The sequence below is a fragment of the Coffea eugenioides genome, chromosome 9, assembly GCF_003713205.1.
Source record: "Coffea eugenioides isolate CCC68of chromosome 9, Ceug_1.0, whole genome shotgun sequence".
Classification (NCBI taxonomy): Eukaryota; Viridiplantae; Streptophyta; class Magnoliopsida; order Gentianales; family Rubiaceae; genus Coffea; species Coffea eugenioides.
Window position 1 is genome coordinate 39,765,020 of NC_040043.1, and position 14,862 is coordinate 39,779,881.

General features: G+C 30.5%; 1 non-coding gene across 1 annotated transcript; it reads right to left on the minus strand.

The window, feature by feature from the left end:
• Window positions 1-14,381: 14,381 nt before the first annotated feature.
• On the minus strand, window positions 14,382-14,489 carry LOC113748516. The gene has a single exon (XR_003464371.1). It is a non-coding gene; the product is annotated as a small nucleolar RNA R71 (small nucleolar RNA).
• Window positions 14,490-14,862: the final 373 nt, after the last annotated feature.

Consider the following 14,862-nt stretch of genomic DNA (forward strand, 5'->3'; position numbering starts at 1 on the left):
TTAATTGTCCTTGAATTGTCTCCACATAGTGCATATTACATTGGACGTCTTATGTCATAATGCTGCGTATATTCTTGTTGAATTAGTAGGCAAATTCTTGTATACATGACGCGTAGAGTAATTAAGGGGTTTATATCAATGACGATTGTAAATTAAGGATCTAGCAGCCGCTGGCTTCTATTTCCCTCTTTAATTGTTTTTATTTTTTTTACTGACATATTTTAGCGTATATTGCACTTAACATCTCATGGCATTAATATATGTATAAGTATTTTAATTGGTGGAAAATAAACCTTGTATATTGACGTATTTATACATAGATTCATAGATATAAAAGCCCCAAAATTGATGAAAGATACAGGAGTTGTTCATTTAATTCGGTAAAGTCGCAATATTATTTTATTACTTAATGCTAACAAAATTTTCGTGAAGTGTTTGAGTAAACTTTGCGATTGAATTTTGTGTATAATAATACTTTATTTTACGGTTAATTAACTTCCATTATTCAATCATATGTTGTTTCATTGTCTCTAGTTGAGGCTTTTGCACTCTTTGGATTGCCAGAGTTATGGAACATCAAAGAGAAAGCTAATTAATTATCCCAAGACCCAATTTAGTTGGCCAAGTAATTGTGAAGTCCTTAGTTCGGCTTTCAAGCCCTCAATTTTCTCATTCCTCCTTTGTAAGGTTTGAAGTTTCTATTTAGACAAAAACAAAAAAATAATTGAAAATTATGTAAAAAAAAATAAAATTGAAGGTCAATTATTAAGCTGTAAGTTATACCTGTGAAATGTTAAATGTAATTCGAGCATCCGACTTTTTGCTTCTTATTAAATTAGTTTGATCTTGGTCTAATGGCGAAAGAAAAAAAAGTGGAGGCTTCAAAAAAAAGAGATGCTGAATTTAATTCTCTCAAATCTGTGTTACGTACTCATACAATTACACTATACTACAATTTTTGCCCATTCGAGGGCTAATTAATTATTTCACCTTGGTGATTTATGTATTTGTTATTCTCTTCTCGCTTAGAAAATTAAGAGATTTTTGTAAAATAAACCTCACAACTCTTACTTCTATGAACATATGAAGTGTAGAAAAGGTAGAGTTGAATGGAATGGGGATGAACACTTCAGCTTGTAGAATATTATAACTAGATCTATCCACAAGATTGACTTGTTATTTTGTAGATGATATGGATGCACGTGTAAATGATTTTGACTAGAGTATGTATTAGGTGGGAGTTAGATGATGAAAGTCAGAAAATTTAACAAGTTTTGACTCTAATTTTTTTTCCAAACTAATTAAAATTTGACTGAAATTTGAACAAAATGTGTTTCAAATTTAGCGACAAATTTTGATTGTTTCTTGTACTCCGTAAGGTCAAACTTTACCACGTTAAACAACAATAAAAGTAACTCTTTTCTTCTTTATCTGAATTCGGTTAACAACAACGAGGATGATGATGATGATAAAAGAATACACTGTTTTTTTTTTTTTCAATGTTTAATGCAAGAATCCGAATCTAAGAGTGCCAACAAAAAATTGACTATTTACAGTTTTATGTTCAAGTAATTGTGATATGTGCGATATACTTGAAAGGCTACAATAAAAGAAATTTTCATACCTAACTATACATGTTCTTCTTGTTTGAATTGCTTTATATTATTTATTGGCTTTGAATCCTCTAACACAATTTTAAGTGTCAATCCATGTTACACTATATTTTAGGGTGACACTTGTTGTTCTCGTACATAAACAGAATTTAAATGAAGGAACAATGTGACTTATTTTGTCCTAAGATCAATGTGGCTTTACTAAAAAGATTTTGCTCCTTTCTTTTCCTCTTTTCTTCCTTCTTTCACATTTTTTTCGCCACTTCAATCCCCCAAAATTTTTTGTCCCTTTTTTGAAAGATTAAATGCCTTAATTAAGCTATATGATTTTAAATTTTTTTTTTATCAAATGATACCCGCTTATTTGGACTGATGGACAGATAATTAAGGCAACATTTATTGGAATTACCTCAACTCACATATGTACAACGCAACGGATCTTCTGTCCCATACTCCGTGTCACTCTTTGTCCCATTTTTTATTATATTGTTATTTCTCCTTCATAAACATCATATTTTAGTTATTTTTTGTTTTCTTAAGATCTAATAATTATTAATTCAGTAATACACAAAATTTAACAAACTCAAAAAATCAAAATGCATAAAAAATGAGATTTTTTTTATAAATTTTCTGTTGTATTTTTTAATTTTCTATTAAATATTACTTTTTTGAAGTTGTTGTATTTATTTTTTACTGAATTAATAGTTATTGGATCTTAAGGAAACAAAAAAAAAACTAAAACATGATATTTATGTAGGAGAAATAGCAATATAATAAAAAGTGGGACAGAGAATGACACAGAATATGTGACAGAAGATCCGTTGCGTATATACAGCCACGTAAAATATAACAGGTTGAACCAAGAAAATCAGTAAATTATTCCATCAAGCTCTTCTGACCAGCTTGAGGAAACATTCAATAGAAGCTAAAAGTCCTATACAATCCAGCTGTAATAGGTTGTGCAACACGGCGCGTTACTTTTAGAGAAAACCAAATAACGTCTGCCGCTTTATTCAGGAATTCTCTGGTAGTAATTCAATTCAGCATTAAATTACTGCATATTTTGGGTTTCAAGTCAAATTTGTTTTGTCAATACACTCAACTTCAGTGCCAGCTAGGAAAGGTAACTAGTATTTGAAGTGTGCGCTTGTGTGCATTACTTGTGTGTTTGAAGGAAAGAAATGGAATACATGGAAAACAGACTATGAATTATAATACATTTAATTGGTGGTTTATTTGGCAAATCAAGAAGTTGTAAATTGAAAATGGATTTTTCTTGTGGATACCTTCATTAGCACATCTAAATTATATTTAATTTATTATGTGAATATATACAATTACAATTATTATACCTCATTTATTTAACTCTTTCTTGCATTAGTTATAGGGGTTTCTTTAACGAGTGCTCTTAGAGCAATTATTAACATGTTTAGTATTCACCTAACCTAGATTATATATATATATATACGCTAACAATTGTTATCTTCTCTTGCATTTATATATTTTTTCTATTTAATTTTGTCTCCCTTCTGTTGTGTTTATATACTTTTCTTATTTAATCTTGCCTATCCTCTCTTGTATTTATTTACTTTTTCTAATTAATTTTATATTTTTAACAATATAACATATAAAATATATTTTAACCCGTACGCATGCCCTATGGGCACCCGTTAGACATATCCGCGTTAATTATAATACTTAAAACCCTTGTTATAGAGTTTTGGCTCATTGGACATCCGACAGCTAAACTGATTGAAAATATTTAACTGGTGAAGGACATGATAAATTGGAATCCGGCAGATTGCAAAACGTATGGACAGAAAGAGATGACGATAAGCTCGAAACAAAAATACTGGTTGGGAAGAGTAGCTTTTTTGGTAGTTGAAGTAATCAAGAACTTGGTTGTATTGGCTTGAAGGCATGTGTATATTTCATCTAAACACATATAATATATTCCCCGTCATTGGGGTTTTGAAATTAAAGAACACAAATAACGTAAAAAGTCAAGTGACATGTGGGGACAAGATGGTATTAGAAAAGAGCGAAAAGCTATTTTTGTCTTTTTTTTTTCCTTCCTTGATGATTTTTTCTCCGTAAAATTCCAATTTTGAAATTACAGATCCAATAATATTGTGTTCGTCTGCAATGAAATTGTCGATTTGGAAGTTTTATATGTCTAAACTGGGGTTTTGGATACACGTAATAAATAGCTCGGTGCATGGAATGGCACACGCTACTAATTTGTGACCTACCAAGTTGAGAAGTTTATGGTTTTTGTGTTATGAACTTACTTTTAGGTTCAATCTAGACTAACATTTGAATCCATAATTTCCAATTTGTAGGTATCAACCTTAACTAGTAGAACCAAGTCCATCTCCCTTACTTCTTTTCCTCTTTTCAAAAAGCCTTTCCTTTTGGAAACAAGATCATGGATTTCATTTTATATTTTATTTTTTTCTAATAAAGTCTTTCCTAATTTTTTTCATTTTATATTTGATTTTTCTAATAAAGTCTCTCCTAATTTTCTTAGTGAAAGTTCTCTATTTTTTCTGGGGTTCCAAATTTTCTATTCTCCGAGAAGTTTCTAGTGAGATTTTTGTATAGTTTTTTCTTATTTTGTTATTAGATCTGAATTTATTTTAAATTCGGTTGTTAGATCTGAATTTTTTTGAATTTTGGGTTTATCTCGATAGATCTTATTGTCATTATTAGAGTTTAGAATAGTTCATTAACATATTTGATAATTGTAACGTGTACAAAATGGAGCTGCAATGATTTTTATATTTTTAGAAGATATTTTGAAATTTCTTGTATTTTTCAGATTTGTTCGTAATTTTTCACATCTTTGTGTTTGTTAAATTGTAAATCTATTAGTTGTAGTACATGTTAACCTGTCAATAGTGCAAATTTCAATGATGTAAATCAAATTGTACTAAATGATTTCAGCAATCTTGTCAATAAAATTTATTTTTTATCAAAAGAAAAAATTAGACTAACATTGAAAATTAGGTTAAAATTGAAAAGACTTATAATTGATTTAGATTCTTTCACCATCTATAATTGATTTAGATTATTTTATTTGGTTTTCAAAATACACATGAATAAGGTTAAAAATTTCACCAAATTATCGTATACGACCTCCAAATCAAAGATGGCCACACTCACAGCCAAACATATATGGACTTTTAAATGGGTGTACAATGGGCACTATCATACTAGTAAATGCATCTACCTAATTATTGCTTAATTTATCAAAAAAAAATCTGAAACCCTTTTTAATTGGTGCAAATAAAATACCGATTTCGACAGACTCTATGTATACAATCAAAACCTTTGAAATTTGACACACCATAAAATGCTAAGCAGTCAATCGTAATACAGGTACATTTGGATAGGAGATTATTTGAAAATATTATTTAGAATAATATTATAGTATTTTTAATGATCTGATATAGGTGAGATGAAAAGTTAGAAATATAAAAAAATAATTAAAAAATGTATTTGTGTGATGCAAGCAAATTTTATTTTTACAAATAAAACTTGTAAAATATTGGCATTTTTTTCAAATTTTCCAATAGAGTGAGCTGCAATTTAGCTAATGATTGGATTCGAGCCGTACTTTTAAAGTGACGATGGAACTCGGCGCATCCAACGGCTGCTGCTCCGCCTCAAATAATTCGTCCACCGAGTTGTCAGATGGACACCACACGGTCGAATAATTTCAAAGACGACAAACCACTCAAACCGTGACACGTTTCGAAACTGACTCCCATACGCCACGCACTCGAAGGAATCTCCATTATTCCCTGTTTTCATGCCACGTTGCCTCTGTCATTGATTTCGTGTAGTAAATGGTTACTTCCTTTTCGTTTCGTTAGTGGATAAGAGAAAGTCTCAATTTTGGGGGCAATGATTGATTACTATACTTGCTTGCCAAAATTACTATACAAGGAATTGAACAAAGGGATAATTTCAGAAACCTATCTCGCCTGACAATTTCACTTAGTATCTTTAAAACTTTAAAAATATCACTTGCATCCCCTATGTTGAAATTTTTATAACATTTTCAATTCAATTCAAAATAAATGATTAAAATTTTATGTTTACAAAAAAAAATTATTGCATTCAATTTATAATCCCTTGATATTTGAAAACCTGATCGATGTGTTTTTTAGTGAAAAATTATAAGTGTAGGGTTGAGAGATCCTTTAGCAAATCTTAAATATAGTTTGGAAACAAATTTTAAAATTTTAAAATTGATAAATTATAAATAATTAACAAAGCATATAAAAACTATTTGAAATATTATAAAGCTAAAGAAAATAACTTTTTTCACCTTCTAAACATCTCAAATAAGTTTTAAATGTAATTTAAAATTTCTTTACCTTTTCTAAATTTTCAAGCCATTGATCTAGATAAATAAAAATTGAAGATTCTAAACAGTTCACAAAATTTATTAAATTCAATCAAAATATTTTACTTAAAAAGAAAGATTTTTCTCATTTGGTAATCTAAAAGCAAACGATAAGCATATCAATAAATGAAACTAGATCCAATATTAAGCTTTAAAATCATAGTTGATCTCTTGAATTGTAACATTTTTATGGAAGAAATATATGCTTTTGTGAGAAAAAAAATAGGGTTTAGTCCTTAAAACGTGACCTTAGAGTGCCAAATAGACAAATGTTAAAGGAAAAAAATTATTTTGTAATTTGAAAGCATGTTAAATAAATTTTTATTATTTGTTTGTACTTTAAAAAAGAATATTGATTATGGTTGTAGTTACTATAATTTGGCCTTTTTAAAAAGTACATCTTCATGCTTTTGTCCTTGTTTTTAACATTTGATTATTATACTTACAATTAAAAAAATAAGGCAATGAATGGGCATGGTTGGAAAGAAATTATTTTCACTTTTCTACAATGAATATTTTAATCACATAATTTGAATTGGGTTGAAAATGTTACAAAAATTTAAAAATAGGGGAGGCAAGTAATATTTTTAAAACTTTAAAAGTGCTAAGTGAAACTGTCATAAACCTTGGGGGAAGTTTCTGAAATTAACCCATAAATGACAAGTACGTACGAAAACGGAAAGGCCAGGTGGGGCAATATCTAGTACTTATATATTTAAAGAATGCTCAAGCTTTTTTTCATTGGATTTTTTCTTTGAGCTCTTTTTGAAGAGAATGACTACATAATAAGTACGTGGATGGAGATGGAGATGGAAGTAACATTTTTATTTGTCTGCTATTTGAGGAGGGATGTTGGCGTACGTCTCAAGATTAAATTTAATGAGTCAGTTCTCAGATGAGTCTGAGACACCTGATTTTAACTTGTCAATGCAAAAATGCTTGACTTGGTGACCATCGTGGGTGAACAACCTTGAATATTTGAGTTCATGCATTAACCTTTTTTTTTTTTTTTTTTAAATTTGAGATGGCTATTGAACGTAAATTGATTTTTGATAATTCAAACTCTTGTGTTAAGATTCTATGCATTTTTCTTAACCTGTTTGGTTAGAAGATTTCCTTTGTTTAATTTGCTATACAAGAATGGTAACATGTATTTTATTACAATAGGAGATTATGGGTCTGTTTGATAATATAAAAAAGTGCTGAATCTGAATTTTGTCAGACATTCAGATGTTTTGAGTGTTTGATAAATGAAAATCTATTTGCTGAACTTGTTAAGCAGTGCTGAACCTGTGTGTATTTTTTTCAGCGCAAGAATCCTAACTGAATGCTTAATTCTGATAAGAATCAATAGAATTACTTCAACTACCTTATCTTATCTACCAAATTTACCCTTGTTTGTTAATTATGTTCAAAATTCTTATCTAATTAAACAATTTAAGATTCTCTATCTAATGATTTTTAGTTTCTTTTTTCTCCCTTTTTAATGACTTTTACATCTTCTCCATACTTCTCATATAATATATTTCATCTTTTATATTAAGTTGATTTAAAAATAAATATTGTCATTTTCATACCTTACAATTTTAAACTAATTAAATCATAAATTCTATTTCTTTTTTGAATGAAAGGATATAAGGGCAAAATTGTCAAATTAAACTTATTAAACATTTAGTTATAAATATTTATCAAACAGTATAAATAGGTTTAGCATTAAAATTCAGACATTCATATATTTTTTCAGTGCTTAAAATTCAGCAAATTAATTATTTCAGTATTCAAATTTCAGAATTAAGACTTCAGAATTCAGATTCAGTTTTATCAAACGAAACCTATGTTATTCGACTACTTTCGACAAAGATATTAAACTTTTGTAAGGTACATGTGTGTGTGTGTGTGTTTTTTTTTTTTTTAAATAAAACATAAGTCAATATTATTAATAATCTAGTTGGAAATCGTCCAACACGATTTGTTTGACAAAATAATCTGTGTTAATAGTAGAAAACAATATTGAACATGTCACAGATATATTTGATCTGAAAAATCATTACATTTAACAGACTTACAAAATATAAAAGATTACACTGTAAATCACAAATCATCAAATCTAACCAATTGAACGAACCGCTCCATAGATATTTATGCATGTTGATAAGAATATATTTTACATGTTTTAAGTATGTTTTATTATTTAGTTTTGGTGTGTTTTAGTTAGTTTTATAGCTAATTAACTAAGATTCTAGTGAAAATATGTATTTTATGGTTTAAGTGGTAGAAATTTTTTTTCTATGGATTTTTATGGTAAAAATTTCATGTTTTTGTAGGTTTAATGGTTCAATCATCAAATGGCATAAGTTGTGAAGATAATTGGATGATTGCTGATGGTTTAAAGTGATAAAAAGAAGACATGAAGTGCAAGAGAGGAAATGCAATCAAGAACAAAAGGAAGCAAGTTTCACAGCTTTGACACCTTGTGGTATTTTGGCTATATCTTGAGCTACAAGCATTGGATTGAGATGATTCTTGAACCATTTTAAAGCTAAGAGACAGTCTACATTTGGCGTGAAGACATCAAAATCCAGATCAGTCGTTTTCCTTGTCAAAAAGTTGAAATACAGAAGCACAAACTATGTGGTCGTAAGCTGAAACAAAGCTCTGACCAGTCTTTGGTATTTTGGTCATATATCGGCCCACAGAGCTCCAAATTGGATGAGTTTTGAGGCATTGGAAAGCTAACTCAAAGGGCTACAACTTTTGTGTTTCATACAAGAGCTAGTTCGGCCTCTATCACCGAAAATATAGTAGTTGAAGTGGTCCCAAATGCACAGAAGTGAAAACGCGACTCAATGAAAACGTGGGTTGCAGTCGCGTATTCTCAAGTCGTGTATTCTTGCCTGATTGCTGCAACTTGCTCATCAACTTGCCTTGCTTTCACACAACTTTTCCAACTTAATTCCAGTTAGCAATTCTGGCTGTATCTGACCAAGAAAAGGGTAGAAAGTTGGAGAAACAACTCATGAGAGTTTCAAGAGTAAAAAATGATAACTAGAAGCAACTCATTTGGCTCTTGAATCTTCTATAAATAGCTGCCTTTGGAGACCATTTTCACAACTTTGGAAGGCTAGAAAAACTCACTAAAAATGTAGTCTTCACTAGTTTTTCTTAGTTCATTAGTATAGTATAGGTAGAGTAGTTTATCCTTCTTATATTTGTAGCTAGATTTGGATGAAGATTGAGGAGCAAGATGGAGAGGTTGATCTCACGTGACAAGGGTGATATCTCTTCTACTATTTTCTCTCTTGTATTTGATTTCATGTTTAGCTATAATACAAGTTTGGTTTTGTGATTTTATCATGTTTAGTTGAAGTTTATGCCTAGAGTTATGGTTGAACTTGCTATATCTTGTTAGTGATGTTTACTTGGTTATTTGATGATATTATTTTGAGCAAGTTATTTATCACTTTTGCTTATCTAATCATGATTAACCGGACATTAGTTGTGATTATCTAAAGGTGCTAAATTTGCAATGAGAATTGGAATTTAACACTAGTTCAAGATAGTGATAAACCTAGGAAATACACTCACGAGAGTAGAGGTGCACCTATGTGGCTTTAGTGACTTGTTTCATGTAATTTCATAGAAGAAATGAGCTTGTAGTTAATTCATAATCACGAGAGTAGGTAGGGCTTAATTACAAGTATAGTTGATTCACTACGAGAGTAGGTTTCATATGCATAAGGAAATTACACCATAACCAGCCAAGATAATAGCATTCACTTAACCGGTAACTTCATTTGCAAAAGTAGTAAGGAATTTCATACCTCTAGGAGCTTTCTAGTGTTATTTTATTACTTTTATATTTATGGTAGTCTAGATAATAAAGGAGTTCAAAAATCACCGGTAATTGCAATCTTTTTTGTGGGATCGACCCTTAATACCCTATACTCGCTCACGATTCGTATACTTACGATAAATCGCGTGTGGGGTATTTAGGAATTATAAATGTAAAACTTAATTGTGGATGAGCCAATTGTATATGTATACCCTGCGCACGTCACATGTCTATTCCCTTAGATATGATATCCAATTGGTTCAAACTCAAGACTGATGTTGAGATATGACGAAAAGACCCAAGAAATTTTAGATACAGCATATAGATAAGAAGAACTTCTTAGATTTGAAAAAATAAATAACAAAAACAAAAACTAAACAAAACAAAATTCTCATCAGCATAGCTTAGGAGAGAAGAAAACTCTCAATAGAATACCCTAGAAGAGACTTTATTAAATAAAAGTAAGAACAAAGGAAGAGAAAGTGAGACCTTGGCTTGAGGCCAAGATTTCCCTCCTATGGAGGAAGAAATATAGAGAGAAGGTTGAGGGTAGAGAGAGGGGAGAGAGAAGGTTGAGGCTGAAGTATTTCTAAAAGTTTTTTCACGCTTTTCTTTATAATCCTTTTTTATTAGTACATGTATCATGCTTCTATACATCTGTCGGTAGAGAAACAGACGTGAGATTACAAGAAACAAAAGTGAAATTTCAAAAACTTTCATTCAAATTGCATGTATTATTGAAGCCATGCAAAAATTAGTTCTTACAAATTTCTATAACTAGTGTTGTTATACCATTAAATTCATAAATTGCAGAACAACCTTTGGAGTTGCACCTACCATCCCTTAAAATTTATATATAAAAAATCCTAGGATCTTGTCATTTAGTTAAAAGTCATAAACAGATGAATATTTTGAGTTGTATGATCTATATAGACCTGTAGACATGATCAAATCACATAAATAGCCACACCGAAGATATGCGTATACATAAGCATGGTGAAAATGGTGCACTCTCTAATTCTTCCTTAAGAGTACAATTCATGATGACATATCATGAAATTCTTAATATTTGGCTGTTGCTAGGAATTTGACTTGGGCAGTCTTCTGCCAAAAATAGAGATTGAGAATTGAAAATAAGCACGTATTGTATTGTCTTTGGACCCCTTTCTTAGTTAAAAGAGGGGGAAGGGGGGCCCGGGGGGAGATGAAGTAATGAGAATGCTGGTGACATTAAGAAAAAGTTATGACTCTTAAACGAAAAAGCCATTGTTCTTAAGAGTAACTTCAAAAAGCATCCCAATCTGAATAGAGTAACGATAGTGCTACTGCAAAAGTGATCCATAAGACGAAAATATCCCATATTCCAAAAGGATGAAATTCAATTTCTCTCCCATATCAAGATGCTTTAACTTTGGATTTGATCAAATTCTCATGAAAGAAATTGAATTTTTTAAAATGAGTTTAATGATTGTGAAATCAATCTACCTTTATCATCTTCCCCAGTGGATTTTTCTGATTCCTTATCTTGTGGAAATCAATCTAGTTTATTGATTCATTGATTTAAGCGTTCTAAAAAGTCTCACCTTTCACAATTGATTCAAATCTCTCTTCTAAAAGATTTGAAAAATGTCATAATTGCTTTATGATCCTTAATGTATACTCCCTCCATCCCATTTATTTAGTCATATTTGGGGATATGTATTTTTTATGCAGTACACTACCAAAATTTTTTTTCTTTTGATTCATTTTTACTCTTTATCATGTGCTAGTCAAAGTAAAAAGTAGAAAATAATTCCATCACATTTGTCTTTATGCATCATTAATGAAGGATATAAGGGGAATTTCAAAGTATAAAGTAGTTAGAAATGTCAAACATAACACATATTTTGGGACAACTAAAAAGGAAAGTATGACACTTTTAATGAGATGGAGGGAGTAATATTTTTACCCAATAGAAGGGCCCATCTTCTCTTTGCACTTGAGAAAGCACCAATTTCAAGTGAGAGAGTTTTATTGGAAAAAAAGCTACTTTTGTTGAAAAAATTGTCTAGAGAGCTAAAATTATCATAATCAAATTTGTAGGAACTTTGCGCAAGCTAGTTGCTTTGTGTAAAATGAAGACTATATTTGCTGAATTTGAAGTCTTCATTATTACCAATTATTGTGAACTCTATCAAGGGTAACCCTATAAAAAAAATTAAAAAAAGAGAGAGATTGTGGAGGAAGGTTTGTCTGTGGAAAGAATCTTGATCACTAACAAAATTGATTCCCTTTGATAAGTGTTTATTATATATGGATATTAGTAACATTTTGTGTGTATTTTTGGTATAAATTAGGATGATTTAAGATATAATTTACTCCCTAAATTTCTAAATTTTGCAAGCTTCATTTGAACAACCTAATGTGCAAAAGTTGGTTATATTTGCAGAAATTGAGATGAGCTCTCAACGTTGGATCGAGATGAATTTGATTCGAAGTCATTAGCTCTTGATTCGATGGTAATTCAGAAAGTAGAAGATCAAATGCAAGTATTAATGGTGCATTGCATGAATAAACATTTGGACATGATGATTAGTGAGGAATTGGAGCAAAAAACTATTGAGAAATCAATCCAGAAGGTAATATGTGACCTCAATATACGGCTTTAGGTTGCGTATTGGGTGATCGCATATTCTCCCATGTTTTTCCTGTAATTTGTTTTGCAATTTGCTCTATTTTCACACTGCTTTCTAGTTCAAGTTTACCTCAGAATTTTGGATGCACATGCTCAAGATTGCTTAGGAAAGAAAAAAAAAGAGCTTATGTCTTATCATTAATCGCTTTTTGACTCTCTTAACAATACATATGTAAGAATCATTGAAGAGAGAGGGGATTCTTGGTAGTTCTTGGTGGACATTAGTTTTAGTTCTCCCTCATTCTCTCTAGCGAGAAACTTGTAAGAAAAACTTGGAGAATTCATTGTATCACTCATTTTGTTGAAGAAATAGAAAATTTGGGGACTTGTTCATCATTTTGGCTAAGATTTCTCTATCTTTCTCTTTAGCTGTGATTCTTTATGTTTGCATGCAATGAAATTATACTTTTTATTTTCTTATTTCATATGAGTATCTAAATTTCTAAATCTAAGGAGTAGATGAAACTTATGGCTACTTGATAAGAAATGAATATGATTTACACTTGTTACATCTTGTATTAACTTATCTATTTATATATGTTTATTAATTGTTGTTGCTTGATCACCAATAACAAGTTTCTAGTTGTTATTATTCAATGAAAATTGGTAATAATGATGGAACAACATAAATGGAGCTTAAGTAGTAGATGCATGAGAATAAATGTACACTTAAGTGGATTAACTTTGTATTTCATGAAGAATAAAAGAGTAGATCTAGTTATTCACCATGAGGATTGGGAAAATTAGATTATTCTAAACCACTACATCATGAGAGTGAGTTTTGGTAAATTTGGAAATGAATCTCTAGTTGAGTAAGAGTAGTAACAAGAGGTAAATCTATTCACTTGTATCTTTGCATTATAAGTGGGCTCTATCTCCCTAAACTTAAATATTTAGTGAAATTTTTCGATTGTTATCTTGCAAGTTATTTAGTTAAAATAGTTAGATAGCAAGTATTGTTATTTTTTTGCCTTCATTTGATAAATAGTCTAAATAATAAAGTAAGTAAAGGACCTAGTACTTGTAATAGTTGCTCCACGTGGGATCGACCCGATATATGCCCTAAACTACTATTTGACCTATATACTTGCAGTCAAATGGGTATATTTTGGATTAAACTTGTACTTATATTGAGAACCCGTCAAGTTTTTGGCGCCATTGCCAGGGAGCGGCAATACTAGGGCCTACAAAACTTTATTAATTTAGACATTTATATTAGTTTAGTTAAATTTTTGTCAATAGATAGGTTAGAACTTTTATTTGTCTGTATGATATAATTACTACATTATCTCTTTTCTTCTTACTTGTAGTGTATGCATCGGACGTTATGTATGGTTGCATCTTTTGATTCGGAAATTGAAAGGACACTACATAGACAAAAAAGGCGTATACCACAACAAGAGGAAGAAGAGATTCAACATATAGAAGGTATAGCTATTGAGTTGCCTTTTGAAGAAAAAAAAGGACGAAAAATGAAACGAATAGGTGATCTCTTATAGATTTTGCTCTACCGGGGATACAAGTATCATAAACAAGTATAGTACGACCAACGGTAAATGCTAACAATTTTGAGATTAAACCATCATTCATTCAACTAGTTCAACAATCTCAATTTGGAGGTAATGCTGTAGAGGATCCAAATGCACACTTAGCCATATTTTTTGACATATGTGATACAATTAAAATGAATGAAATTAGTGGAGATGTATAAGGCTAAGGTTGTTCCCGTTTTCTTTGAGAGATAAAACTAAAATTTGGCTACACTCTCATGCTTCTAATACTTTCACTATTTGGGATGATTTATCTAGAACATTCTTGAATAAATACTTTCCATTGGGTAAAACGGCTAAATTTAGAATGGACATTTCTAGTTTTAGCCAAAAAGATGGTGAATCATTATATGAAGCGTGGGAAAGGTTTAAGGATTTGCTACGAAAATGTCCACACCATGGACTTCTCGACTGGTTCATCGTACAAACTTTCTATATTGGTTTATTTTCTCTACTAAAACTACTATTGATGCAATTGCAGGTGGAGTTTTAATAGATAATTCACCCCAAGAATCTCAAAACTTGATAGAAGAAATGGCGGCAAACAATTACCAATAGGCAAATAAGCAAGGTAATTCTAGATGCTAAACAGGTATGATCGAAATGGACACTCTAAACATGTTAAGTGTCCAAATGAATAATGTGGTAAAATTACTAAGTAGACAAATTGGAGTTGGTTTGAATTCTTCATCTAATATACATGTTGCCTGTTGCTCTATATGTGAAGGTGATCATGACACTAATGAGTGTATTGATTTTGAACAGGTTCAATTTGTCAA